This window comes from Lissotriton vulgaris, chromosome 2_1, assembly GCF_964263255.1.
Source record: "Lissotriton vulgaris chromosome 2_1, aLisVul1.2, whole genome shotgun sequence".
Taxonomy (NCBI): Eukaryota; Metazoa; Chordata; class Amphibia; order Caudata; family Salamandridae; genus Lissotriton; species Lissotriton vulgaris.
The window spans coordinates 722,886,167-722,914,077 of record NC_141687.1 but is presented as its reverse complement, the minus strand read 5'-3'; the positions used below and the strand labels follow the sequence as shown (position 1 = coordinate 722,914,077).

At 44.2% G+C, this 27,911-nt stretch overlaps 1 protein-coding gene across 4 annotated transcripts in view; it reads right to left on the bottom strand.

The window, feature by feature from the left end:
* The window catches only part of STK33 (serine/threonine kinase 33), a 1,296,925-nt gene that overhangs the window by 1,066,056 nt on the left and 202,958 nt on the right, over window positions 1–27,911 (bottom strand). Inside the window, exon 3 of one of the 4 annotated variants that reach the window (XM_086956013.1) lies at window positions 2,642–2,747. The exons of the other annotated variants lie outside the window; for them this stretch is intronic. The gene's annotated coding sequence lies outside the window, so the exon portion shown is untranslated. The remainder of the gene's footprint in view (window positions 1–2,641; window positions 2,748–27,911) is intronic. 4 annotated transcript variants of the gene reach the window in all.

The window sequence follows — 27,911 nt, the reverse complement described above, 5'->3', positions numbered from 1 at the left end:
ATGAAATATGGTGGCTATTTCAGGGTCCCGTGGCATACTGCATTAACATTGTTGTTCAAGACTTTCTGAAAAATGAAAGCAAAGCCAGCAACTTACTGACCACCTGCAGAAGAATATGCACACATTTCAACCATTATTTTAAAGCCTGGAAGCAGCGGAGGGTCATTCAACGTGAGCCTAAAATGCCATTCAAAGCATTCATCCAGGAGGTGTTAACACGTTGGAACTCAACTTATTACATGCTTGATCGTCTGTTTGAGCAGTACACACCACTTAATGTTTATGACATGACAAGAAGATTAGGGGATTCTACTGTGAAAGCCATGACCGTTGAGATGGGCCAATGGCACCTCGTTAAATGCCTGACAGAGATGCTACTTCCTTTTGAGGTCTTAACACCTGAAGTCAGCAGGGAGGACTGTACTATGGGCCAAGCTATCCCATTGTTGCACTTGCTAGAGCAACAGCTGAAGGAGGTGTCTGAAAAGTACGAAGGTGTGGATGACAAAGTAGATGCATGTTATTTGGCAGACGCCTTAGCCGTTCGCTTATCTGAAAATACAAGGATTCAAAATAAGATTGTCACATCGACATTACATTACTGCCACAATTTTGGATCCATGGTACAAATTATTTCTGAACAGTAATGCAGTAATTCCTTTTTCTGAAGTGGATGTTGCCAAGTACAACATTTTTATAGCTGAGGAAGCCACTGATTTAGAAAATGAATGGCTCTTAAATAGAGGCCTGCCACCCCAGGAAAGAGCAAGTACTACAGGGCATCCAGAGTCAAGTTCTACTTCAGAACCTGAGAGAAGTGTGTTTGCCTCCCAGCAGTCACCAACATTACCAATAATAACATCAACAACAGCACCAACAGGATCATCAGCCACATCAAAAAAAATGGTAACCGATTGGTTTCTATGGAAAGGGATGGGTAAGTCCAATGCTGATGCAAAGTCAAAAGAGGCCAAGCAAATCTGAGCACCCCTGAACATTGTGCGGATGGTCCAGGCCTATATGGATGACACAACAGAGGTCTTCATGGAGCAAAGCCTATTGGTGTATTGGTATGGGTAAAGAAGCCAATGGCCAGTGCCCAGCAGGCTGGCAATAAAGTATCTGGCTCGCACTGTCGCAAGTGTCTCTTCTGAGCGTGTTTTCAGTGCTGCTGGTGCCATTGTAACTGTGAAAAGGACCAGTCTCTCGCCCAAAAGCGTGGAGAGGTTAACCATGATCAAAATGAATCAGCACTTCATACCACCGGAGTGCAAAATACGTGAATCACAGCAGGAAGAGGAGAGCGACTTCGAAGACATAAGTAGTGGGGACCTACTTCTGTCCGAACCACCAGAGTTTGAGGGCAAGCTCCTCTTCCCTGACAACTAGGCTTTCAAATTGTTACTTTCTTCCTTCCTTTATTTGTGTGTGTATCTGTCTTTCTGGTTCAAATCAAATCACAACAAATCCATCACCACCGTCTCAGATTTTTATTTACCTATTGGAGTTGCACGTCTGTGCATTTAACTGTCCACTCCACTCCTCAGAGTCCTGCTCCATCTTCCTGACTCACCCTAAATACATTTCCATCAAGCCAGACATTGGATGGAGATGGAGAATAGTACAATAAATGTTACCTCTAACAGTCCCTCCATAAGAAGTGAAACGTACGTGACTATAGCTATCTTCTGTTTTGTTTCCGAGCCGAAACTCATCACTGTCCTAAGGCTGCCTTCTCGGTCTGCAGGCATCCACAACTCTTCACTGTCAGAACTTGAGCAGGCATCCAAAAGTAAACTCATCACTGTCAGAAGGCTCGGCATCTGATCTGACAGCCAAAGAGAAGAGTAAGACAGGTATGATTAATGAATAATGCCATGCATTGCATTGGATGCTTGCTGACTCGGAGCGAATGTGCATGAAGTCGAACTATACTAGTTAATCTACAAAGTAAAAGTGACGTAAGTGACAGTCAATGTTTCCATGTTGTTAAATAACCACATTGTACTACTACTACTGCAGGTGCAGTCTGAACTTAATCGGAGTCACTCAATACAGACTGAGTTGGTGTCGGACAACACATACACGTACCACACCATGATGATGATGACCATACTATCTTTGCACACCATCAGTTGGATCGGAGATGATTGATGGAATAACTGGGTTTCATGAACTGGTATAAAAGGTAAACACAACAATTCAATAAGATCCACAGCAGACCTAGGCTATATGTCCATGTAGTGGTGGAGTCGAATAGTGGTATGACTGACAGTGGCGCATTGATTTAGTCACTTGATTTGGAAAATGCTATGTTGCTGTATATGCCTTTTGTCTGGCTTTGTCAAACTTTAAGGAAAATGGAGGTTGGGTCACGGCCTGGTGCCGTGGGCCAGTTCTGTGCTGGCTCCTGCCCTGTTGTTGTAGCTTAATGCTGTGTAAATAGATTAGACACGATGTATCCAAGCCGCCTCAGTCTGAAAGTGTTCTCGCTCAAGAGTCTCGTCTTTGTGCACTACAAAGTAATTGAGGCTTTTTTTAAATGCATTTATTTTTTAATGCCCCTTTTGTTTTTCTATCTAAACTTACAGGCCCGCCTTTACCCAGTGCTATTATACTAGGAGCAACAACTCACACTTACCTTACCAATCCGCTTCAAGCAGGCTGTGGCACCCAAGAATGATGTGCAGAGTGTCCATGGAAGAGAGGACCAAGATGAATGACGAGATGCAACTCTACAATTGGACCTGGATAATACAGTAACTTCAGTATCATATTCATCATTCGCCTTTTAAATAATTTTATTTCTTTTTTCTCTTCAATCATTACAACAGTGTGTTGTTGTTTGTATGCTAATTGATCCCTACAACTATTTTTTAATTTTCTTTGCTAGCTTTAAAAGTAAGCCCGGTACAGCAGGTATTTTGGGTCTCTCTGAGGGCATACAGGCAAGGCAACTTTCATATAATACTGCTGCCCTGTACTGTCTAATTGTGTAGTAGTAGTTAGTAAGTACTCATTAACCATTAAGTTATCTTCATCAAGCATGCATTTCCTTTTTCTCCCTTTATAGATTTGTTGGATAGTGGATCATTGTCATCTTCAAAGATTGTGTTTTACTTTTGATGTGTCCATGCATACGGTTTTTCTTTGTCAAACCTTTCCCCAAACCCCCCTTCCCATCCATTCATCAAACCCTAACCCTCTTCCCCCAGGCTGTGTGATATATATTGAAGTGTGATGTGACTACATTAAATGTACACAAACAATTGATCACACGCTTGCTTGGGCAGATACGGGGAAAGCAACATTAATTCAATTTCAAGGCAGTTCGAGGATCTTCTTCTGCTTAGCCCACCCATGCTCAGTCTATGTACAAGCCAATTTTTTTTCCAAAGGGACCCACGTAATACATCATAATTAATTGCCGGCATTGATTGGATTCATCATCAAATTCAACATCCTACCACACAGCAGTAAAGTTTACGAATTACGACTGTGTTAGGTCACTCACTCGAAACAACTACAGTTTATTATAACTTCTTAACTCCTTGTACTAGGCTGTCCCCGCCACCTTTATGCTTTATTTTACTTTAGCAGTTGCAATATTGTTCGTTTGACAGTCTTCTTCTATACTATACTTTACTTCGTTCTACTACTCCTCCCACAGTCTCTCTCAGGGAAGTGACGGTCTCTTTTTTTTTTGCAAATGCTAGTGCCAGTGTCTACTACTACCACCACAACCATGGCATCTTCTCAATTTTCTTGGGAAACCATGCAGTCATTGCTGTGCCGAACGTAATCATCATCAATCACAGGTAAGATAAGTTTGCTGGGAGGTGTAATGGACTAGGAGGAGCAACTGACAGTACTAGTAGGACAAATATAACTCAGCGAGGGGTACATCTATCTGTGTGTTACAAAATTGGCAGATTATTTAAATCCAACACTGGCTGCAGCCCTGCCGCAGCAAGAAAACCATGTGAGGTAAACAAATTTGTAAAACAGTAACCCCCCACAAAACATTAACATCGTGTGTGTGAGTATAAATAAATAAAATGTATTTCCCTAACAAAAATAAACTATCCCACACCTGACCTACCCCTCTCCCTAACCCCATCCAATGTCCAAAACGAAAAACGTCCAAACAATGTCTAGAAACCCCAACACACAATTCCCACCACCAACAAAAGTTATAAAAAAGGGGCAATTTAACAGGTCCTTCTACATTTGGCGGGCTCTTAGGTGTTTGTCCACCATGATCTTTACTCGCTCCTCTAACTGCTCCTCTAGCTGTGCCAGCCGGAGGAAAATTTGGTGGCGAAATGCTCTGCACTTGCACTTGCATCCAGGGTGGGGGGCAGCAGTGCTTGAAAATGTGCGGCGGTGGGTGGCTGCCTGACCGCGACGCTGTACCACTGGAGGCGGGGCCTGACTGGGGCCCGGGGCATCGGAAGAAGCTGCAGCTGCTGCCGCCTCCTCCTCCTCCTCTGCCTGAGCCACCAGTTGACGGTACTCTTCGAAGATGGCCTCCAGTTTCCGGCGCCGGGCCCTGGCTGCCAACTCCTCCCGCGTTGGTTTTTCATGGGAAGGAGGATCTATAAAGAAAGAAACAGAATTGTAACCGATACTCAGCAAAACAGTAACACAAAATGAAATCAACACATAGTGGCACTGTAGCACTAGCAAGCGCAGTACATAACATTTGTGGTATGTATCTATCCTCCCACTTCCTCTGCCTCTAACATTTGTTGGAGTTTTTTCAGGCATTATACTTGCCCTAGTACTATGGACTCCAGTACACCGAACACCATTCTTTTTCTTATCTCTAGTTTAGCTAAATTACATAACCTTGTTGTAGCCAGCATGCCAGCTCAGTCAACTAAGCTTGCACCCAAGACCAACATACGAGTCAATACGCAGACTCCCATTACTTTTATTTACTACTGTCTGCAGGTGGGGAAGCTCGTATTTTTAGATTACGGGTGGCACTGGCCATGCTCTCTCTGTTACATGAAGAGCAATTGCTCAATTTCAATTTCTCTCTGCCCTGGCTACTACAAAAAGGCAGATTAATAGTATATATCTGATCCAATGATTATTGCTTATATACGGAACAACAACATATCAGTACAGTAGCGGTCAGGGGTGGGAGTGCTCGTGGGTGGTGATGTGGGAAGGGGGAGGGGCAGGGTGAGGGGTAGTAAACTATGAATTACGGACAATTACTGGTAAGTAAACATATAAATAAATAAAGCAAATTTCGTTTAGCGCACTGCATATATAATCCATAGTTTACTACCGCCCACCCTGCCTCTCCCTCTTCACACATCACCGCCCGCCAGCACTCCCACCACCGACCACTACTGCATAAGGCACTTTATTCATTGATTGTGTAACCAACAGATAGGCCACCCTTTGCAGGCTGGCTGACACAATCAAAAATAAATTAACATAGGTAGAAGTGGTCCTCGGAGTCAGAGGAAGGCGCTTGATAATATATATGATCTGCTTGCAAACTACTGAGTCAACTGTATTCTAAAAATACTATTTTTATATATTCCCCTCCACTTTGCTACTTTGGCACAATTTCTTTTACATTCTCTTCAAAGTAGGACTCTACATCCAGTGACAGTCTCCACCTATGCTGTCTATGATGAATACATCCAGGCATCCATCCATTAAAAGTAAATGTCTATCATTCTTTTTTATATATCGCTTAACAAACCTTAGCTGGTTTCACCAACAACCACCCATGCATCCACTCCTTCCTTCCTTGCCTCAGCTTTAAGTTTGACCCAAACACCGCTGAGGATTCTTGCTATCCAGTATCCACCCATACTGTGTCACCCACCCAGGCATGCATCTTCTTTCACCTTCCACCCATCCTTCAACAACCCATGCATCTGATTCCTATCAGCCACCTGCATGCTGCTTCCAAAGTATTCTTCTCTGCTAGTCGTATTACATCTCGCCCGTCCTTACTCCTTCCACCCTTCTTTCCCTTTTTGTTCAACACATCCATCAAGGTCATCTGATCTGACTTTTAGTCTTTTCCATAAAACTTTCACATCTGAATTGGAGTCAAAAAGAAGAGGCCATTGGTTACTCAACTCACGTTGGTAATGCTATTGCTAATGCATCGGTAATGCTAAGTAAAGGGTGTCTTCTTCAACCGTTGTATACTGTTCACTACAACTTCCAGTTCATACTTGATAAGTCTCACAGTACAGTGAATGAAGTGTTCCCCTTCCAGCTGGTAGTAGTGTAACTTACCACCGCAGACCACTGCTGCTGGCTCCCCCCCTGGAGCTCCTGCAGGTGCCGCATCTCCTGCCCCCTCCGGAATGGCAGCATCGCCATCACCACTGGCCCCGCCGGCACTGGTGGTTGGTACTGGTAGTACGCCTAGAATAAAAATGACATTTTTAGATGCCTGTACACCTCCCCCTATTTTATTCATTTTCACTTGGATGATTGAAAAAAAAAATTAATAGTACAATATGTACAACATACATCATCATTAGTCCAAATTGCGTACTAGAGTAGAGTCAGGAGACAGACATTAGTAGTATTATGGTCCCTAGGGTCATCTCTACTCCTACTCTACTCTTTGAAAAGTTAGCCTGAGCCATGTAACCATTTTAGATTCATGTCTACTCGTTTGTGCATGTTACCTCGCAGCTTGTTGTGCAGTAAGACGCCTTTGAGGCCACACGAGTGTTCCGTACAAGTGAAGAGGTTGAAAAACAAGCCACTTTTTGTTATGGAGTTCGGTTAGTCCCTTTTGCTTATCCATAATGATACACTTTTTGGCATGACTGCGAAATGCTTGCATAATTATATTATACTGTCTAACGTGCACCATTTTTCTCATAATAGGCAGAAGATTCCCTTCTACAAACCAGAGATTTGCAGAGCTTACGATACATGTAACAAGTATTTCTACGTTCAACGATGAGGGGTCTCCCAGAATTCACACAGATCTTTTGTCTTCTATCATGCACTTGTAACAAATGTTTACTGCTTTAATCTTATGCATTTTGCTGTTGTAGATGGCTGTAGTAATTTCATAGAACAATGTACAAAGCATGTTATTTGAAAATAAATAAACATTTTGAACTTACACATAGGCTCTGTGGTATTTGGTGTGGTGTTGTGGACTTACACGAGTGAGTGAGCGAAAGGGTGTAAAGGGTGTTATGTTCTGGGTTGTGTAATCATTGGGTATCTTCGTGTGGGGTTTCGGGACCTAATGAGACACTATAGCTAGTCGGTCAGGGGATTGTGGGTTCTGAGTTCTGACTGAGGTGTGAGTAAGGTCCAACCTCCCATCACCAACATCCTATTTTCTTGTGCATAGTTCTGTATGTGGCTGTGCAGAATCCCCACAACAGTAGTAGTATGTACTACTATCCTAACAAAAATACTAGTCAAATAGCTGGTTGGGATTTTTGTTGATGGGAATTGTCAAAGCCTCAAGGTTAAAGAGCTATTGGTCAATCTGAGTTTTATTCAAAAGAAAACCTTAAATAAAGAGTGGCCAACTGGGCAAGCTTAGATAAAGACACACTAATATTAGTAGTACAGAGAGCCATAGCAGAGGCAGTAGAAGGAACTTAAAGGCAGGGATAACCAGAATTTGGAAACAGATAGTTAAGGTCAAAGAAGATTTTGTAAAAAATTGAATTAGGGAATGGAACTGTAATTAATATTTCGGAAAAAATACGGTGTAGTAAAAGTTAGGGAAATATAATTAGTAATATAACCACTGGAGGACTTACTGGGGCCTGCAGCAGGGCCGACTCGGACCCCGTCTTCATGCCCCTGGATTGTGCTGATCATGTAAGATATAATAAAGAAAGAGGCAAACATTAATGAGTGCTGTCAAACAAATAAATCATTTAAAAAACGCTCCAAAAACATTTTAGGAAACAACAATTGCAATAAAATTGACCTATCTAATCGGATCGACTACTGGCTTGCAGGATTCATGGACCATCTACTTATTTATGAACACTAATCAAATGTTCCATAATCATTCTGATTGCAGAATACTAACGAAGCCTAAGTACCCCCTGACCTAGACCACCTATTCCAGACGGGCCAATTGTTCAGTAAGTCTGCATTTCTATTTTAGGTTTGGCTTAAAAAATGCATAGATGGATGAGATGGAGGACACATGCATAAATTACTGCATACATCAAATTGTTGGTTGGTTGCATCTGATGTTGTTCTGCTACTGACTGACACTGCTAAGCATACCACTCACTAAACAACTACAAAAGGTTCTACAGAGGACTGGGGTAAGCAGGACTCAGTGACAGAGGAGGCGTCACGCAGACCGTAAAAAAAAAAAAGGAATACTAAGTAAGCCTAGTATCCATCCACCACTATTTCACAGAAAGACAAAGGAAGGACTAGACTCGCTCTAGCAATAGCATTAACTAACTTCAGTTCTCTGAAGTCAACTCTTACATTAATCAGCCCAAGCTAGCGCAAGTTGCAAACAAGTAAGAGTAGCGCCGAGCACCTGTGTCCTACAATCACAGAAGATTTTGCAACGTAATTTACCTGCAATGTAAGCACCAGTAATCGTGTTATTCATCAAAAATGTATACACAATACTTATACTACTATATATTAGCTACTCACCAAGCCCCATGACCTCGACACCTAGCAGGTCCAACAGGTCCTGCTCCCGGTCCAGGATGTATGACCACCGGTGGGCCAGCTGGTTGTGGGTGCGCCGGATCCCTGATCAGCAAAACATTGCCCTGCGCACCTTCGCCCACCGGCGGGGACGCTCCTGTGTAGGGTACCCGGAGCCTGGCCTGCCACCAAGATCAAGGGGAGGTGGCACTGGATTAAAAAACAAGGCGACCACCTTCGCCTCGCCGAAAAGCTACCACCCCTGCAGGGCGCATTCTGCCGCAAGGCAGCCGGCTCTTGGGTGCAGGCGCCTTGCCCTTTTTAGCCGGTACTGCTGCCCTTGGCCGTGGTTCTGGGGTGGAGGCGGAAAAGAAAAGTTAGAAGGAAAAAATAAAAGCTAGGGTGACGAAGTAGGGGCTTAAAGAAAGAAGTAATATAAAACAGTAGAAAAGTAAAAAAAACAAAGTAAAATTACAAATAAAATACAAAATATAAACTTAGGGACAGAGAGAGATAGATGATAAATAAAAAAAAGTCTGAAAAACTGTGTAAAAAACTAAGGACTGCAACGATTAAGTAAGGATAGAAAACTAGGCACAGAAACATAGCATAGAGAGAAAAACAAGATGGCCGCGCCCATCGCGACCGCGTGGGTAAGTTTGCGCGATATTTCCCACGAGCACACACTAATCGTCGCAAACAAGTACATCACGTTCCCGAACATGACATGCGCATAGTGAAAACGCTATACGTGACCCGGAACAGAAGAATACCGCATCGCGAACGGGCGGGACAATTGAAAAAGCAAGATGGCCGCGCCCATAGGCGACTGCATGGGTAAGTTTGCAAGATACTATCACCCGAGCACGCAAACAGAGTGCAAAAAAACGATGGATTTAGGCCCAGATCTCTGTACTGGGGTGAATGTATGACATTGTTCTGCATCTGTCCATCAACTGTTGTTTTTGCCGAACACGCACAAGGCACTCGCGAACAAGAACAATGCATCGCAAACGGGTGAGACAAGCAGCTATGCACGCTCGCAAAGCTACACGTAGCTTGTGTAGTGCAAGAACATCTTCGCATAGCGCGACTACGCGCACTACGCCCACTACGCCCAGGGTTAGCTGAGACATGAAACCAGTTCCCCAGCTTCGAGGTCGACCGCTCTAGCCATTAGGCCACATCCTCTCCACTATTTTTTCCTCTATTCGCCTAACATGTTACCCCATCATGCCCTGCTAGTTACAAAATAATTTTTAGGTCGAGCCTAGGCAGTGCGTACGCTGCTCTGCAAGAGATGCCTCTATTAGAGCATGGACTTAAAGCTCCGCCCACTGTCTGCCAATAGTTTATTGACTTGGGTCATAGTCCTTTGTAAATGCTGGCTTCTGATTTGTTCATACTCTTGTTTGTCCCGCCTTAGTACCGCCTTGTCTTCGCTTGTAACCTCTCATGAGGACTGGCTCTTTTACTTCTGTTGTTACACTGTACGTCTAACAGTCTGTAAGCACTATTTTCTTTCATGAGTTTCCTCTACTGCCGACACAACATGCTTTCCTGCAACATTCAGCACGCAATGCGTGCTTTCACTTTCCAAGCCGCCCAGGACAATGGCAGCCACTTTTTTTTAAATGAAATAGGTCTTGCATTTACAAGAGTTTGAGCCATTGGCATTGTAAATGACAATGCCTTTTATTTATGTGTTAATTAACAAAACAGATAAATAAAAGGCATTGTCATTTACAGTGCCAATAGCTTAAACTCCTGCAAATGTGAGACCTATTGCATTACAAATGCTTGTTTTAAATGTCTTCTTGTTTTGTGCATTTATTTTTTTGGGACTAAAATACCCTTGTTAAAGGCACAAAAGTGAATGAAAACTTATGCACCATAGAAATCTATGAAATTACAGTGTGCCAATAAATAGCGAGGAAATCGCAAAATAAATACAGGAAACTATTTAGAAAGAAAGCTGTAGCTAAACTGTGAGCGAGGGCAGGAACCTGGACAGGAGAGGTGAAGCACCTGTTCCATTTTCCCGTTGGAAGCCAAAATAAGAAGGCCTACGGAAGGCGCTTGAAGAATAGTCCATGCATAGAATAAGTAAGGAGAAGAGATTCAATGTTAGTGGAATATCATGAAGCAAGCTATGTAGAAACTCTCTTAAAGGTGATAAGTAAAAGCTCCCTATAAGGGATAACAAAAGGTATAGAAGAATGCTCACAAGCATACTGAAAAATGTGCAGAAGGAGCAGATAACATAGGTAATGTCCCTTACAATACAAAAAACCTCTTGAGCATGGAGTCCATCATCAGCGAAACAAGAAAAAACGTATTCAATCGACGTTTAACCCGTGCTGGGTTTCCAAAAGAAAACGGTGTTAAAATAATAAGAATACCTGCAGAAAGAAGGAACACGACACTCGGGTGTCACCGTAAGTAGCATAAACACCATAGATACTGCCATAAAATGGACATAATGTATAAGAAATAAATAACAATTTCCCCCTTGTGCAACTGAATAGTGGAAAAAGATGAAGGCAGATGGAAGAAAAAACAGAACTACGATTCTGTACCACCTCTGCTGTTGCGGAAACGCTACAGAGCTCAATCCACCTGTGCGCCGAATAGATGAGTGCCATTAAACGGCATACCTAAAAATGTTTGTTGAACCGCCTCCGACAACCCAGAAATGCGCAACCAAGCACGCCGATGGTGCGCCACAGAAGAGAACATAGCTCCTGCAAGAGAATCAGTGGTATCCATACCACAACAAATCCTAAGTATTGCCGTCTGTTGCCTTTCACGGTGCAAGGGAGAAAGGGCAGCTTGGCCCTCCTCTGGTAGGGAGGGTAGTAGGCTTGCCAAAGAATCCCACAATGCATAGTTGAAGCAGGCAAGGACACAAGAAGTATATGGACCTTAGAGTCAAACTTGTGGAGGCGAAAATGTGTCTGCCAAGAGTGTCCAGCCTTCCTGTGTGGAGAGGTAGGTGGAAGCAAATCAATATTACGAGGTGGGTCTAGAGTGAAAACATGTATAACCTCTCTAAAATCTTCACATGGCCCAGGATCAATGGCTGAACCAGCTGGCTCCATCAGCGTAGTACTGCGTCAAGCGCTGTACGGCATCAAGCGGCACAGTTATTGGCGTCGGAGAGGGAAAGTGGAGAGGAGTTGAGCAGCACTGTCATCGGCATTGGTCGATCAGGTGCAGGCACTGAAAGTGGTAGCCTAGGAGGGCTGTGCACTATCGACGTTGACATTGAGGTCGGGTGTTCGGCGTCAGTCACCGATGGTGGTAACCTCAAAGGACTGGTCGTCGGCATAGATAGAGATATGTCATACTATATCTAGACTGACGCTGAGGGTGAACCTGTGGGCGTTGTCCTAGTCTTGGCATCCTACACCTCCTTGAGGCCCAAGGGCACTCCAGAGGGTGGTGCAGACCCAAACACCTTATGAAGGAAAAATAATATTACTTGAGCTGGGGCAGTTGCACTGGCCCCAGTATGTATGGGGTGACGCAGGGTTGACTTTTTACCGACTCAATAGGAGAAGAGGGGGAACAATGTGGCATTGACCTCTTGCGTCGTGACTTACAGTGGAAGGTGGATGGAGATCGACATCCACAGGAGCGGACCCTGGAGTGTGCAGGAAACTGAGACCGATGGGATGTCTTGGAGGACTGTATAATCCAGTTTAATTCGCCACTCCTTGAGGGCATTCCACCAAAGTAGGTGACAGGAGTCACACACCGAGAATAATGGTGCTCTCTCAGGAACCATTTACAAATCAAATGGGGGCCCGTGGCCGACATCTGTCGACTACAGGCCTCACAAGCCCTAAAACCTGAGGGCATGAAAAAAGGCACAGTTTGTTTAGATGAACAACGTCGATGTTGGTCAAAAAACGGCCAAAGGTAACTGCTTCTCTGGATCTGCGTGAAGTGCGGAAAAGAAGAAACTGTTGTCAGCGCATCAGGTGGGTGCCTTATATGGACTCCAGTGACGTCGCATGAGTGAACAGCGTCGCTCAGGAGTCGCGCGACGCCCACTGCCGAAATGCAGAGGGACTGCTGATGAAAAATTTCTAGATCCAATCTAGCCCTAGGCGAGAATTCAAAGTTAAGGAATCTGTGGCTAGATGTCTATCAGATAGTTCTGTACATTTTCCATTGAGCAAGGCTAACACTCAGTCCAATCCTGACTCTTAAGCCAAGCAATCAGTTGGTAGACTGAACCTAGAAAGTGCCCCATTTGTCGTGTTGTTCCAAGCACCCCACAATAACCCCTGTTCTTCCACCAGCTGTCCCCATCTGCTTATACCACTCTGCATTAGAGGTTTTGTTAGAATGTCCATCAAACACTCCAGTGTCGCAGGGGAATCCCAAAACGGGGACAGCTTGTTAAAATATGAAGTCCCAGAAGTGACCCAATCCCAAACCTCACTTAGCCAGCTGCCTCCAAGCACTTTAGTTGGGCCTTTTTAACAAACTGTAGGTGCCCCAAATGTATACAAGAAACCTTCCTCTGGTAAACCAGATAACTTGCCACTAAACATGACCCCCAATAATGTACCGATGGAGAAGAAGCATTCTGTTATTTTTCTGTTGGAAAGCCAGACAGTAGAGTTGTAAATCTGGGACCACAAACCTCCTTTCTCCATCTTTCTTCTCAGCTTTTTCCATGAGTGTAGTATGTCTTTACTTGCCCAGACAAAAAGGTGTGATTTTCCCTTGTATTTTCATTAGAACCTTTTTATCGAAATTTAGTGGGGTATTAGCAACCAAGAAGGTACATTTTGGAAATGTAGACATTTTGACTAGGTTGATCAGGCAATATATTGTGAGGGGGAGATTCTGCCATCTCTTCAGTAATCTGTCTTGATAGCGATCCTTTACAAATTTACAGCTGGGATATTTCCTAGATCATGTGTGATTTTTAGACCCAGGTATCATTTAAATTACTGTTGATGTTTCCCTATAACTCGGATTCCATGACATTATCTCGGTTTTCTCTTCATTAACCTCATAACCGGATAACCTGCCAAAGCGATGCACCTCTTTCATAAGATGTGGTATAACACATGCAGCATCTGAGGTGCAGACCATAAGATCATCAGCATAAAGGGATATTTTTCTAGAATATGCTACTGCTACAAATGGTTTTCTTGGCTCTCGCATTCTCAAGCTTTGGGCAAGGGGTTCGATATATAAGCAAAAAAGAATGGGTAATAGGGGCAGCCCTGCCTACACCCTCTTTCTATTTTCACTGGCATGGACAAGTTATCATTTACCAGGACCCGGGTGCTTGGTGAGTAATAAATCTTAGCTAATGTACCTACCAGAGCTTCCAACACCCCAACGTTTTTTGACTCAGTCATCAGATATATTCAGTTAATGCGGTCAAATTCCTTAGCAGCATCCAGGGTCATAATTGTCAATGGAGCTTCTACAGCTATGGCTAGATTTATTAAGCCTACCAGGGTCAGCTCTGTCATGTTCCTCCCAGGTCAAAAACCCTTCTGATCTCCATTTATCCATCTCCCCATTACTTTATTTGACCAGGTAGCTAGGATACTAGAGAAGATTTTGTAAGTACAGTTAAGTAGCACAATTGGGTGGTAAGACTGACACTGTAGATTTTTTTTTTTTTATCAGGCTTCAAGATTAGTGAAATTACCACCTCATTCCAGGACTCTGGCATTGGAGAGCCTTCCACTAGTATAGAGTTAAATAACTTTATCCAAGCAGGGATAACCCCATCTGGGGGTAAGTTATAGAATTCTTTGGGGATCCTATCGGGACCTGCAGCCTTCCCTCTTTTTTACTTCCTGTTTGCTGTTAAAAGTTCACTACCAGTAATCACTTGACTCAAGTACCGCAGCTGGGCATTAGTTAACCTAGGGAGAATTTTTTCGACGAGCCAATTATCTAGATCCTCTCTGTCTACACTCAGAGGTTCTGTGTACAGATCCCGGAAACAGTTATAAAAGGCTGATTATATTTTACTAGTCTCTTAATAATTAAGTTCAACTGCTCGTCCAGAATCTTCCTAATGTGGTTCCGCCTAGCTTTCCAGGCTAGCAACTTTCCACAGCTTTCCCTGTGTGCAAACTCTCTGATTTTACTAGCTTCCCACTGCCATAGCATCTTCTCCTCCATTTTCAATTGAACCTTTAGCTGCAGGGGATCAAGTATTTCTTCATTTCTTTTGCTTTCATCTCCATCTACTATATTTGCCTTTAAAACATATTCTGCCCTTATCATCTCCTCTTCCAACTGGAATAGGTGCGCCTTTTCTTTCCCAATCCGCCACAGACTGGTTCTTAGGGGACCCCTTAACAAGGCTGTATATGCGTCCCACACTATGTATATTGGGGCAGATGCCATGTTCCAACGAAAGAAATCCTCAGTCCCTCTTAATACCTCTGAGACTATCTTGGACTGTAGAAAGAATTTCCTGTTAACCGTCCACCTCCAAATCTGATTCCGGCACTTCATCTCAATTTTTAAAAGTATTGCCCACTGTCTGATGGGTGAATAGGGAGATGTTCTAAAGCCAAGACTTTCTCTGCTTCTTTACGGTCAATGAAGAAATAATTTAGTCTTGAATAGTGACCATTTATTCTGCTGTGGAGAGTACAATCCTTACTGTCCCCCTTTACACTGCACCACGCATCACAATATCACAATTCTCTGCCGAGGCAAGGAGATAATCCCTCATGTCTGGGGAATTTAATTGGATACGTATCAAAGTTCTGACCGCATTATTATCTAACTGGATGTTGAAATCCCACACAAAATGATGGGTACATTACATTTCACAAAAATGGAAAACAGCAGGGTCAGTGGAGCGACGTTGTCCTTGTTTTAGCCATCGTAGCGAACTAGAGTATATAGATTGTATTGTACCCTTTTTTCAGGGACCGCCTTCATCTGCTCTGTACCTCACTATTTCCACTCCAGAGTTCACCCAGAATAGAATGGCTACACTTTTATAGCAATTTAGTTGATCTGTAACTACCACATCCTCCAACCATCTTAGTTTTAAAAAGAGATCTTTACATTCCTTTCTCACTAGGTGGGTTTCCTGAAGCACTGTAATTTGAGATTTGCTCTCTTTTTGATATTGCAAGATCAGGCATTGTCTTTTCTTCACTTGTAAACCATTTACATTCCAACATAGACTAGAAAGTGACTGTCAACTCATCTGGTTATCCGGCCCGCACATGTGCTCATCATCAATCTAAATCTAGAGTTATGGCTCACCATGTTCCTCTTATGGTGCCATTATTGTGGTTTTGGAACAAATAATTTTTTCCCTTACCATGCTCCCCACCTCGTGTGTACCACCCCTCCGGAAATATCCTGTTTCTGTCTCTTGGCATTCCTTTATGCCTATTTCAGCTCGCACCCTCCCCCGGAAAAAGCGATGTTTACACCTCTACTACATAGCCCTATTATTTGTATTGTTCCTAGCCTTCCCCACAACTGCCCCCCGGCCTGTGCAATAAAAATGCCCACCTCCTCTGGGTAAGGAAAATTGTGCATATAGTTCTTATCCTTTCAAGATATATTCATATTTGAGCAACAGGATAACTCAAAGGTAAAATAGGAACTCAGCTCTGGGCAATTGTGCCATAAAGAAAGGCATGTGGACATAGAACACAGCCCTGCTGAATATTAGGACTAATGCAAAATAACTAAGAGACATGATTCAAGAATGTTTTGAATTTAATGAGAATGGGGAGGTGTTTCAGTATAAACTCTGGCATGTCTTCAAGGCAGTCATTAGACAATGACCTTAAAGAGTATGAAACAAAGGTAAAATAGGAACTCCGCTCTGGGCAATTGTGCCATAAAGAAAGGCATGTGGACATAGAACACAGCCCTGCTGAATATTAGGACTAATGCAAAATAACTAAGAGACATGATTCAAGAATGTTTTGAATTTAATGAGAATGGGGAGGTGTTTCAGTATAAACTCTATTTTTCAAAAACAAGGGGGACCCAATCAGTACCTAGGGACATTGGGCAGTCAATTATTATGAGAAACAGTGGTCCATAGGATTAAATTTTCACAAAAACAGATACACATATAGACTCGAATCAGTGCTATATTGACTAGTGTTTTCAGCACCCAGCCGGGCCTGAAATTTTATTTTCAAATGCAAACAAGTTTAAAAGACCATCAAGGAGGTCTAATGCAAAAGTTGATCGGGTACAAGCCTGTACCTATCCAGAAGTACACTCAAAAAGAATTCAAGGGTAGGGAAGAAAGCAAAAAGAAAAGAGTAAAGAATATCAGGCAAAAAGAACATGGGAGCCAATTGTCCCTTGCATCAATGGCATATTCGCAAAGCAAGTTCAGACAACCAATTCATGTAACAGTGTCAACGCAATGGGAAAGTTACAGAATTGGAAAAGTGTCGACGGCATTTCGATCCCCGGCTCCTAGTGAACTGGGATCATCATCAGGACATAAACAATGTATTGCCTGTATGTGCTTTTTAAAAAAAACCTGTTGGAAATAACATTTTACAAAGATGGGAGAAAAAGGGAAAAGAAAGAAATACGTTTAGATATGGCACTAATTACAGGTATAATGCACACAGTATTCACTTATATCATGCCATTGTGATCATGTTGACTTCATTCAAAAGTCTTCTAGTGTTCCAATCTCATGCTATACGGAATGGTGAGAACAGTTTAAACTGAGGCCGACTCGTATTGTAGCACCATGAGCCTTTAGACGCTATCGTGGTTGTGACTACTTGTGTCGCATTCGAGAGAGGCGCAGTGGTGGTGGCTCATGTGAAATTCATACTTTAACGGGCATGCAGCCCGGGGCGCTTAAAAACAATTTCCGACACTTAGAGTTGTGGCTAAAGTATCGTTTATCAACCTATGATTGCCGTTGTGGTGACTACGACGTAATCATGCGTTGCGTGAGCGTGACGTGATTCTCTATGTGCCTAATGAAATTACAGTAATAAGAGGTGAATTGCACACCTTTTTGAACGATCTTCACTATTCTCCTGTAATTCTAGGAGAGATGGTAGGGTGGAGGGCTGGTGCCTAAGGTAGAGGGAATCAAATAAGTATCAAGGGCTAATATCATGTGCTGGTAAATTGTGGTAGGGGAACAGAACGTTACCTCAATGTCCTATTCCGATAGTGCCTTCTTTCTTAAATCCGTTTCAATGCTGTTTACTTTCAGACCCTGGAACTTAAAGTATATACTTTCAATCGGTCTGGATATAATATACTGGCACGTGATTCTTGTATCCTTCCAAGCGGGACATTACCAGATGCTGGATAGGAACTTATGGCTACTACCCAAAACCTATCGGAATAGGACATTGAGGTAACGTCCTGTTCCCCTACCACAATTTACCAGCACATGATATTAGCCCTTGATACTTATTTGATTCCCTCTCCCTTAGGCACCAGCCCTCCACCCTACCATCTCTCCTAGAATTACAGGAGAATCGTGAAGATCGTTCAAAAAGGTGTGCAATTCACCTCTTATTACTGTAATTTCATTAGGCACATAGAGAATCACGTCACACTCACGCAACGCGTGATTACGTCGTAGTCACCACAACGGCAATCATAGGTTGATAAACGATATTTTAGCCACAACTCTAAGTGTCGGAAATTGTTTTTAAGCGCCCCGGGCTGCATGCCCGTTAAAGTATGAATTTCACATGAGCCACCACCACTGCGCCTCTCTCGAATGCGACACAAGTAGTCACAACCACGATAGCGTCTAAAGGCTCACGGTGCTACAGTACGAGTCGGCCTCAGTTTAAACTGTTCTCACCATTCCGTATAGCATGAGATTGGAACACTGGAAGACTTTTGAATGAAGTCAACATGATCACAATGGCATGATATAAGTGAATACTGTGTGCATTATACCTGTAATTAGTGCCATATCTAAACGTATTTCTTTCTTTTCCCTTTTTCTCCCATCTTTGTAAAATGTTATTTCCAACAGGTTTTTTTTAAAAAGCACATACAGGCAATACATTGTTTATGTCCTGATGATGATCCCAGTTCACTAGGAGCCGGGGATCGAAACGCCGTCGACACTTTTCCAATTCTGTAACTTTCCCATTGCGTTGACACTGTTACATGAATTGGTTGTCTGAACTTGCTTTGCGAATATGCCATTGATGCAAGGGACAATTGGCTCCCATGTTCTTTTTGCCTGATATTCTTTACTCTTTTCTTTTTGCTTTCTTCCCTACCCTTGAATTCTTTTTGAGTGTACTTCTGGATAGGTACAGGCTTGTACCCGATCAACTTTTGCATTAGACCTCCTTGATGGTCTTTTAAACTTGTTTGCATTTGAAAATAAAATTTCAGGCCCGGCTGGGTGCTGAAAACACTAGTCAATATAGCACTGATTCGAGTCTATATGTGTATCTGTTTTTGTGAAAATTTAATCCTATGGACCACTGTTTCTCATAATAATCAGTATAAACTCTGGCATGTCTTCAAGGCAGTCATTAGACAAAGACCTTAAAGAGGATGAAACAAAGCATATGGAAGCGGATCTCTTTGCACATGGAAGCAAGGGCACTCAATAGGCACTCCGGTGATTAAATCAGAGATTCTACTAGAAAGCTGCCAAGTTGGATAAGCTTTTATCGAACCACGAGGTTAAGAATTGCATCAGCCAAAACCAAGATTCCCAACATAGTAGACCCCAGAGGCGCAATGATGCAGAGAGAAACTGTAGAAAAGAAAAGATCATAAACTTTGTACACAATCTCCCCCTCCAGCAAGACACTAAAAAGAGGCACCTATATCTGAAGAAGAGGTTCCAAATGTGATAAAAGATTTTCAATCAAATAAATCTCCAGGCTCAAGATTCTATAAGCCCTTCTGGACGACCATGCCTTCCAAACTGACAAAGCCATTTCATTCCATTTTAGAGACAAAAAATGTAATCCCTTAATGGCTCAAGCCAATATAATCTACTGCACTAAGATAGTTGCTCAGCAGAGGGTTTTGATTCATATAGGCCAATCTCTTTGTTCAACACGGACCCCAAAATATATATGAAAATTCTAGCCAACCAGTTGGAGGTGTATATGCTGTTCATCATTTACCCTGGCCCTATACAAACATTGGATGATATTTGCTCAGGATTACTTCTGTTAGAGAAGTCCTAATCAAGGATACTCTTTATGGTCATACTGTCTTTGGATGCTGATAAGGAGAGTGATAGAGCAGATAGAACACATTATATTAACAGTCGCTTTAGGAGGCTGGTTTAGTATATGGTGTACACTTTTTTAAGTGATGCACCTTGCACTCTTCCAGCCAACCCTTGTGGTGATTTTAGTGGTCTTTGATATCCATAGAAAACTCTCAAAGTGGTAGCTGTGGAAAGCAACCTTCAAGTTTGTCTGGAAGGAGTGTTAAACAGCGTATTTCACCTGTTAATCATTTCCTGTAAGTTACATGCAAAAAAACCACACAGTGTGTGCATAAAAATACTTCTATTTATTGCAAAACACTAACACATTGGTATATCTCCTACCCCAGAGAAATCTACACAATACACCAGAATACTTCAAACGCAAAAAGGTAAGAATCACAAATTACAGTGGTCTCCAGGGGAAGACCAAACCAGATAATAAGAAAGTGTAATGCGAACTGCAGAGGAGGAGGAGACTTCGACCAGAAGACCCAGAGAAGCTGGAGACTGAAGGAACCACCCAAGGTAAGTACAGAAGAACCCCTGGAAGTCGGTGTGTAGAGTGGAAACACAGCAGGGTGACCAATGGAAGTCAACGAGTCAACGGAGAAGTCTCAGTTGCAGTTTTGCAGAAGAAGGACCCTTACCAGAGAACCCCAAAGAGTTCCCTTGGAGTACGAAAGGTTGGAGAGCCACCCCACCCGTGGATACACAGGGAGCCAGGATGCCTACACCAGGGAAGCAAGGTGCTTAGGGGTGAAGAGACGTTGGAAATCTTGTTAGACCACAATAGTAAACTCAGAAGAAAGTGCCTCTGGAAAAGAAGTCTGATGGAATCCAACAGTATATTCTAGAATTGAACCACTTGCAAGCAGATGAGAAAGAGTTTATGCCACTTAGGAGTGACTAGCAGACACGAACAAATAATGCCACACCGATGTAGGAAGGTTCAAAAGAGTCGACGGTGCCCTTGTCACTGCAGCTGTGAGGACCAGGCAACCCTGCAAAAAAGACCAGGAGTCGAGCACGAGCTGTCCCACATCAGATATCGGTGACTAAGTGTCCGGTGTCCGGCGGGAGCACCAACAAGCTTTGGTAGCTGCAATTGGCATGGAGAACAAAGAAGGAGCAACGCTGGGACCAGCAAGGTCCAAGGGACTTGTCAACAACAGGAGAGTCAGAGTAGGACCCAAGCAAACGGGGGGTCCCACTGAAGTAGTACCCACATGCCGAAGGCACAGGAGCAGCAAGAAGACTTGGAAAAGCTCACCAAAAACTAAGACCCACGGTGCAGATGATGCAGTGAGGATGCTTTGCTTGGAGGGAAGAGATGCTGGAGGCTGGAGCTTCTTGTAGCCCGTAGATCTCTGGAGAGCAGAGTTGACAAGCCTTGGCAATAGCATGTCGACGCAGTGAACAGGGGCTTGGTCAGCTTAACTGCTGTGCCTGCAAATGCAGAGGAGTGACTCCTTCATGCCAAAGGGTCTGTTGAAGACTCTGGAAGAAGTACAGACACCGATTATGAAGAAGACTTGCAGAACAGCAAGACCAAGAGCAGCAGGAGACTTCATTGGTGCACACTCAGTTCCAGGGGAAGTCCAACAATGTTTAAGTGTCCGCGCGGTCGAAGAGTGACATGCTTTCAGGCTTGAGTCTTGTCCCACGATATATCTAAGAACCAACCAACAGAAAGGGTTGGAACAACTCAGGATTCCCTCCCAGAGGAGGGGCTGGACAGAGAGGAGGATATTCTCATGTCCTTTGTCCAGTTTTGTACCAGAGCGGGAGCCAAGGGCACCCTGAACTGGTTCAAACTGGAGTATGCAAGGAGGGCACCAAATGGGCCCTTCAAATCAGTCTGGTGGTGCTGGAAAGCACCCCACCCGAGCCCAACACACTAAGTGCTGTCTGGGAGGTGGTCACACCTTCCTGTAACAGGAAACCTATTGTTCTACCTTCCACTGCTCGAGCTTGACTCAGCAGCAGGAGGGAAGAATCGTGTCTGTGGTCGGCAGTAGCACTATCTAGCTGTCAGACCCTGAAAGGCTGTTACTGGGAGTAAAGGGGGTGTACTCCAAGGGAGCTCCCCATCGCATGAAATTTTACTTCCAAAACTGGAATTGAGTACGATTCCAACAAACATGACCAGTTTGGTGCAGCTACTATATAGTTAGACATCTCGTAATGACTAATGTCTACTATATGTATTAAAATGGCTGCCCACCCTTACAAAGCCTGGAGAATCGACTATGGGGTTTGTAGGGGTGCCCTGCTATGATGGGACACCCACACTCTTATAACAAAGCACCATGCCCTCAGGACTGAAGAGCCTGCCATAGGGGTGACATAGATTTAAAGTGCAGTGACCTCAGTTATAAGGAAACATATCTGTTGTGAAAGGTGCAAGCACAAACTCACACAGGCTGCAATGGAAGGCCTGTAGTCACAGTTTAGGTGGTCTCCCATGGGTGGCACAATACATGTGGCAGCCAATGGGAGGCGCCTGGCGTACTTATGCCCTGGGTACCTTAGCACCATATACTAGGGACTTACAAGGGTGCACCAATAGGCAATTGTGGCGGTACAAAAGAACTTACAATGGCCAATTTAGGGAGAAAGCACAGTGAATTGGGTCTTGATTAGCAGGATCTCAGTCAGACTTGGTCAAAAACATACTGACAGCAAGCAAAAAGTGCAGGTAACCATGAAAGCAGATCCTACTTTCCTACACAATCCCCCCCCTCAACCAAACGAAAGGAGATGAGGCTAACCTTGCCAGTTGAGTCTTCATTTTCTAAGTGGAAATATCTGGAGAGTCCATCTGCGTTGGCATGGTTACTCCCAGCTTTATGTTCCACAGAAAATTCAATCCACTGAAGGAACATGAACCACCTGAAATGTTTGGGATTTTCACCCTTCATTTGTTTAAGCCATAAGAGGGGTGTATGGTCGGAACAATAAAGTGAGTGTCAAACAGGTATGGCCTCAACTTCTTCAAGGGCCAGACCACAGCAAAGGCTTCTCTCTTAATGGCTGAACGTTTCTCCCCGGGGGATCAACCTTCTGCTAAAAAAAACTACTCGTTGATCATGGCCATCTGCATTAAGTTGTGACAATACTGCACCTACCCCTGTCTCAAAAGCATCTGTCTGGATAATGAAGTAGTTAAGACTTTGCAGAATTGGAGCAGAGCACATGGCTTGCTTCAGGTAATCAAATGCCTTCTGACAAGTAACTGTCCACTGAACTTTCTTTTAGAGGTGAAATCATTTAAGAGTGTCGCTATGGATCCAAAGCCCTTAACAAACCTCCTGAGGTACGCAGTCAGGTCCAAGAAAGCGGTGACGCGAGTCTGGGTAGTATGAGCAATCCAGTCCATGATGGTCTGGATTTTTCTCTCCAATGGTTGAGCTCGGCCTCCACCTACAAGGTGGGACAAATACACAACCTTATTTTGTCCTATCAGGCACTTTGTGGCCTTGATATTAAGTCCTGCCTTCTGCAGTCTCAAGTTTATTTCTGAGGTGGACCATATGATCTTCCCAGGTGGAGCTAAAGACAGCAATATCATCTAGATATGCTGCACTATAGGTTTCTGGACCTGTCAAGACTTTATTTGCCTATCTCTCTCTGACATGTGGCAGGTGCATTCTTCAAAACAAAAGGCAATACAATGAATTGACAATCCCCACTAGGGGTTGAAAATGCGGATTTTGGCTTGGCATCCTTAGAGAATCTGATTTACCAGCAGTCAGGTCAAATGTACTGAGATACTTGGAAAAGGCTAGAATATCATAAGCTCATCTGCCCTTGGAATTGGATGAGCTCCAGTCCTAGTGAATGCAAGGAGTCCCCTGTAGTCCACACGGAACCGCATCGCTTTCTTATCATCCTGGGTGTGAGGTTTTGGAACAAGGACTACAGGACTAACCCAAGGGCTATATGAAGGCTCAATGAAACCCAAATCCACCATCTTTTAGACCTCAGTCCTGACGCAAACTCTGACATGGTTAGGCTGTCTGTAAATGTTGCTTTTCACAGGCAGGCTGTCACCAGTGTCCATCTAATGGACACACTAGGTGGTCTGACTACATGCTGAGAGAAAAGAGCCCAGAAAACTGAGAACTTTCTACAATCAGCTTACTGTTGAACAGTTAGGCTGTCTGCCAAGACTACTCCTTCTACTGATCCATTAACAGGGTCAGGGAATAGATCTTCCTCCTGTCCCTCATCAGTGGACATGAGCAAGCCCATGTCAGCCATGTCAATAAAGGTTTAAGACGGTTCACATGAAGCACCCCGTGGGGAATTCTTGGAGTGCTTACGTCAACTAAGTAGGTGACTTCACCCTTTTTCTCAAGTATGGTGTGGGGGCCTCGCCACTTGTCCTGAAGAGCTGCTAGGGTTACAGGCTCCAACACCCACGCATTCTGTCCTGGCTGGTAAATAGTCAGTCCAGCCTTTTGGTCATGCCAAGCTTTCTGAAGCTACTGCTTGCCTTAAGGTGTTTGCTGGCCTTCCTCGTATACTCAGGGATACAAGAACGCAGGCCTAGTACATAGTCTACTATGTCATACTTAGGGGGTTTGAGAGGCTGCTCCCATCGCTCCGTAACCAGACACAATGGACCCCTAACTGGATGTCCAAACAGAAGTTCAATTGGGCTGCAGCTCACCCCCTTGTGAGGAACCTCTTTGTAGCAAAGAGAAGGCATGGTAGTAAAGACATCCCATTTTTGCCTCAGCTTCTCTGTGAGTCCCATGATCATTGCTTTAGGGTCTTATTGAATCTTTCAACAAGCCCATTGCCCTGTGGATGATAGGGTATGGTAAACATTGTAGTTTACACCACACGCTTTGCACATTGCACCGATGTAGCTAGACATGAAGTTAGTACCCCTGTCTGACGAGACCTCTTTAGAAAACCCAAATCTGGAGAAGACTCCAAGGAGGGCCCTAGCTCTATTGGTCCTAAGTGGAATAGCCTCTGGATACCTAGTGGCACGGTCCAACACCACTAGTATGTAGCTATTTCCAGATGCTTTAGGAGGATTTAAGGGACCTACAATGTCTGTTCCTACCCTCTCAAAGGGAACCCCAACCTCTGGGAGTGAGATTAAGGGGCCTTTGTAGTGCCACCTGACTTACCACTGGCTTTGCAAGTGACACAGGAGGGACAAAACTCCTTGGTATCTTCAGACATGTAGGGAAGGGAAAGTGGGGGGGTCAGTGCAAGTGAGGGACAAGCCTGTCCCAAGTTTTGCTTTCACCAAGATGTCCTGCAACGGGAATGTCATGTGCCAGGGTCAATAGAAAACCCCTGATTTCTGAGGTACAACCAACCTCCTGGTGGCACCAGGCTTGGGGTCTCTACTCTCAGAAAATAGGAGCGCATCTTACCAACAAATTCTATGGGACCCATTAACATTCCCTGCCTCCTCAGCAGCAGCTTGCTATCTGAGCTGTTCAAGAGAGGAGCAGGTTTTCTGCTCCAGACTCAGTTGTGCCCTGGAAGGAACCCTTGCCCCAAGAACTTTGCAGTGACAGGCCCACTTTGCTCTGGGACAGTTCCTTCACAGGGGCTGAGGTCAACTCCCCCAGGAGACTGATTCTCACTGGGAGCTGGGAGGAGGATACATTCTCACCCTTCCTGCTCCTTCTCTTGGGAGCTGCCAGGTCAATTTTTTCTGGATTGAGGTATCTCTCTGTGCCTAGTCTTTTGGCCTGAGCCCTAGTGATTGCGAATGCACTAGCTGAAATGCCCATCATCTCTATATGTCTCCTGAACTCCACTTCACACCAGGCTGAAGTTTCTAAATAATCGCCCAACAGACAGTCCACAGGTACGTCTGGGGAAACCACAACTCTTTTAGGGCCAGTTACCCCTCTCCAGCTGAGTTTCACAACTGCCAAAGAATGATCTGTCCTGACATTGCTAGCATTGTTCACTTGATAAATTTGACTAAGTATGATCTGGTCAGGTGACAAGTTTCTCTGTCACCATAGTGACACTGGATCCTGTGCCCCTGTATGCCACAGCTTCTTGACCATTAATGAGTGACTGCTGTCTGTATTTGCCCAAGTTAGTGGGACTTACAAGTAAAGTGGTAAGTTCCATGACACTGTCAGAGACAAGAACAGCCTGACTAGGCCACAACCCACTTAAGAACCCAATGTTAACCTTACAAATCCCTTGGGGGCACTACTACTTGTGCTGGTGCTATGGGCACTAGTTGTTTTAGGAGCAGTAGTAGTAGGTTCCTTGGTGCCAGATTTAGAGAAATTGGCACCTTTTGCTCTACAGCCTTTTTCCTTACACAGGTAACACCAGGTTTTGTTGTGGGCGGAGGAAGAGGTTTGGGATGCACCCCCAGAGAAAGAATTTTAGGGACCTTGTGAAGACTTCCTTGTCTTTAACTTTCTCCCCACCCTTCTCTTGAGCCTTAGAAGAATCTAGCTTCCTCTGGTCACCACCACCATGAGGTTTCTGTTTTACCCTGGTGTGGACCCATTTGTCTGCCTTCTTTCCCAATTCTTGGGGAGAGGTCCCATCTAAGTCTACCAGGTACTGGTGCAGTTGTTGATTCTGACAATTATTAGAGATGTGCTCCCTCATCCATAAATTGTACAGTCCTTATTGTCACGCACATTACTTCCATGAAGCCAGCCTCCCAGAGCCTTAATAGCATTTCCTACAAAATCTAACCTGTCTTGGCTGTGTGCCTTCTGTGTGTTCCTAAACTTAAAATTGTTTTTATTGGCATTTCGTATAAAAGACATTAAACAATAACACAAAGGTACAGTACATTACTTAGCTATCAGAACAGCCGGCCAGCCGGGGAGGCAAAACATACACACTATAACATTGGGATGCATCCACAATACAAAAGATAGAATACAACCCAGTGGTACGCTTCACTACACCGGGACATGGAGGTCACATCAACAACGCATTTCGGCCTACACAGAGTTAACAAAAAACTTTTAACCAGTGCGGACCGAGGTCCGTTCTCCAGTGCCTGATGCATCAAGGGTAATTTGCGGTGGCGGAACCCAGCCAACCTGTAAATGGGCCCCAGATGCCATGGGGAGGGATAGAGTCTGTAATAATTCCTTGGGTCTTAGGGCTAGAGGAAATTATCCCAGGGGAAACATGGGGTAGCCGGCATTCTGTCCTGTTGCAAAGCAGCAGGGTGGCCGAGCGTACTTTGTACTACCGGTACACTTATCCTGGAACAAGTTTAGAGAGAGGAAGAACACACACAAATGTATCCAAGCTCAAAGCTAGTAGAAGCACTGGGTAACAAACTAAGGTGTACCAATTGCTATGCACCCCAGCAGCTCTCACCGACCCTCCTACGGTCTTGTTCTGTAATCAGAAGGCCCTACTGGTTTAATCATTGTCACTTAGCGGGCCTCGCTGTGAAGTATCACTCACACCTTCTTGGCCGCGTTGCTTCCTTGCGGTCTGTTTGGCGAACTTTAAAGCGGCACTTGCGCCCGTACAGATCATGGGCCTACTACCAGTCTGCACCCGGAGCTTGGCAGGATAAAGAATTGCATATTTGGTGCTTGCCTTTTGGAGTAGTTTTTTGGCCAGGATGAACTCCCTCCCTGCCGCCTGGACGGCCAAGGTAAAGTCTGGAAATAGAGCAATGGCATTGACATGATACTGTAATGACCCTTGCTCGCGGGCTATCAGTAAAACAGTGTCCCTGTCCCTGTAGTTTAATAGGCGAGCTAGTATTGGAAGGGGTTGAGCGCTAGGGGGAGGCTTGGGCCTCCCCCTCCACCAGGAACATTGCGGACAGGTCAGACCCAAATAAGTCTTTGAAGAGCCCTTCTATGTATTTTTCTATATTCGTTATATTCCTAGTCTCTGGCATTCCCGTTATGCGGATGTTATTTCTCCGCAATCGCGCTTTGAGGTCCTCGTTCTTTGCCCTTATGACTTCAAGTACCTTGTCCATGCGGAGAAGTTGTTTCTGTACCTCTGCTTGACGGTCGTTGGAATTCTAATTTCGAGTGTATCAATTCTG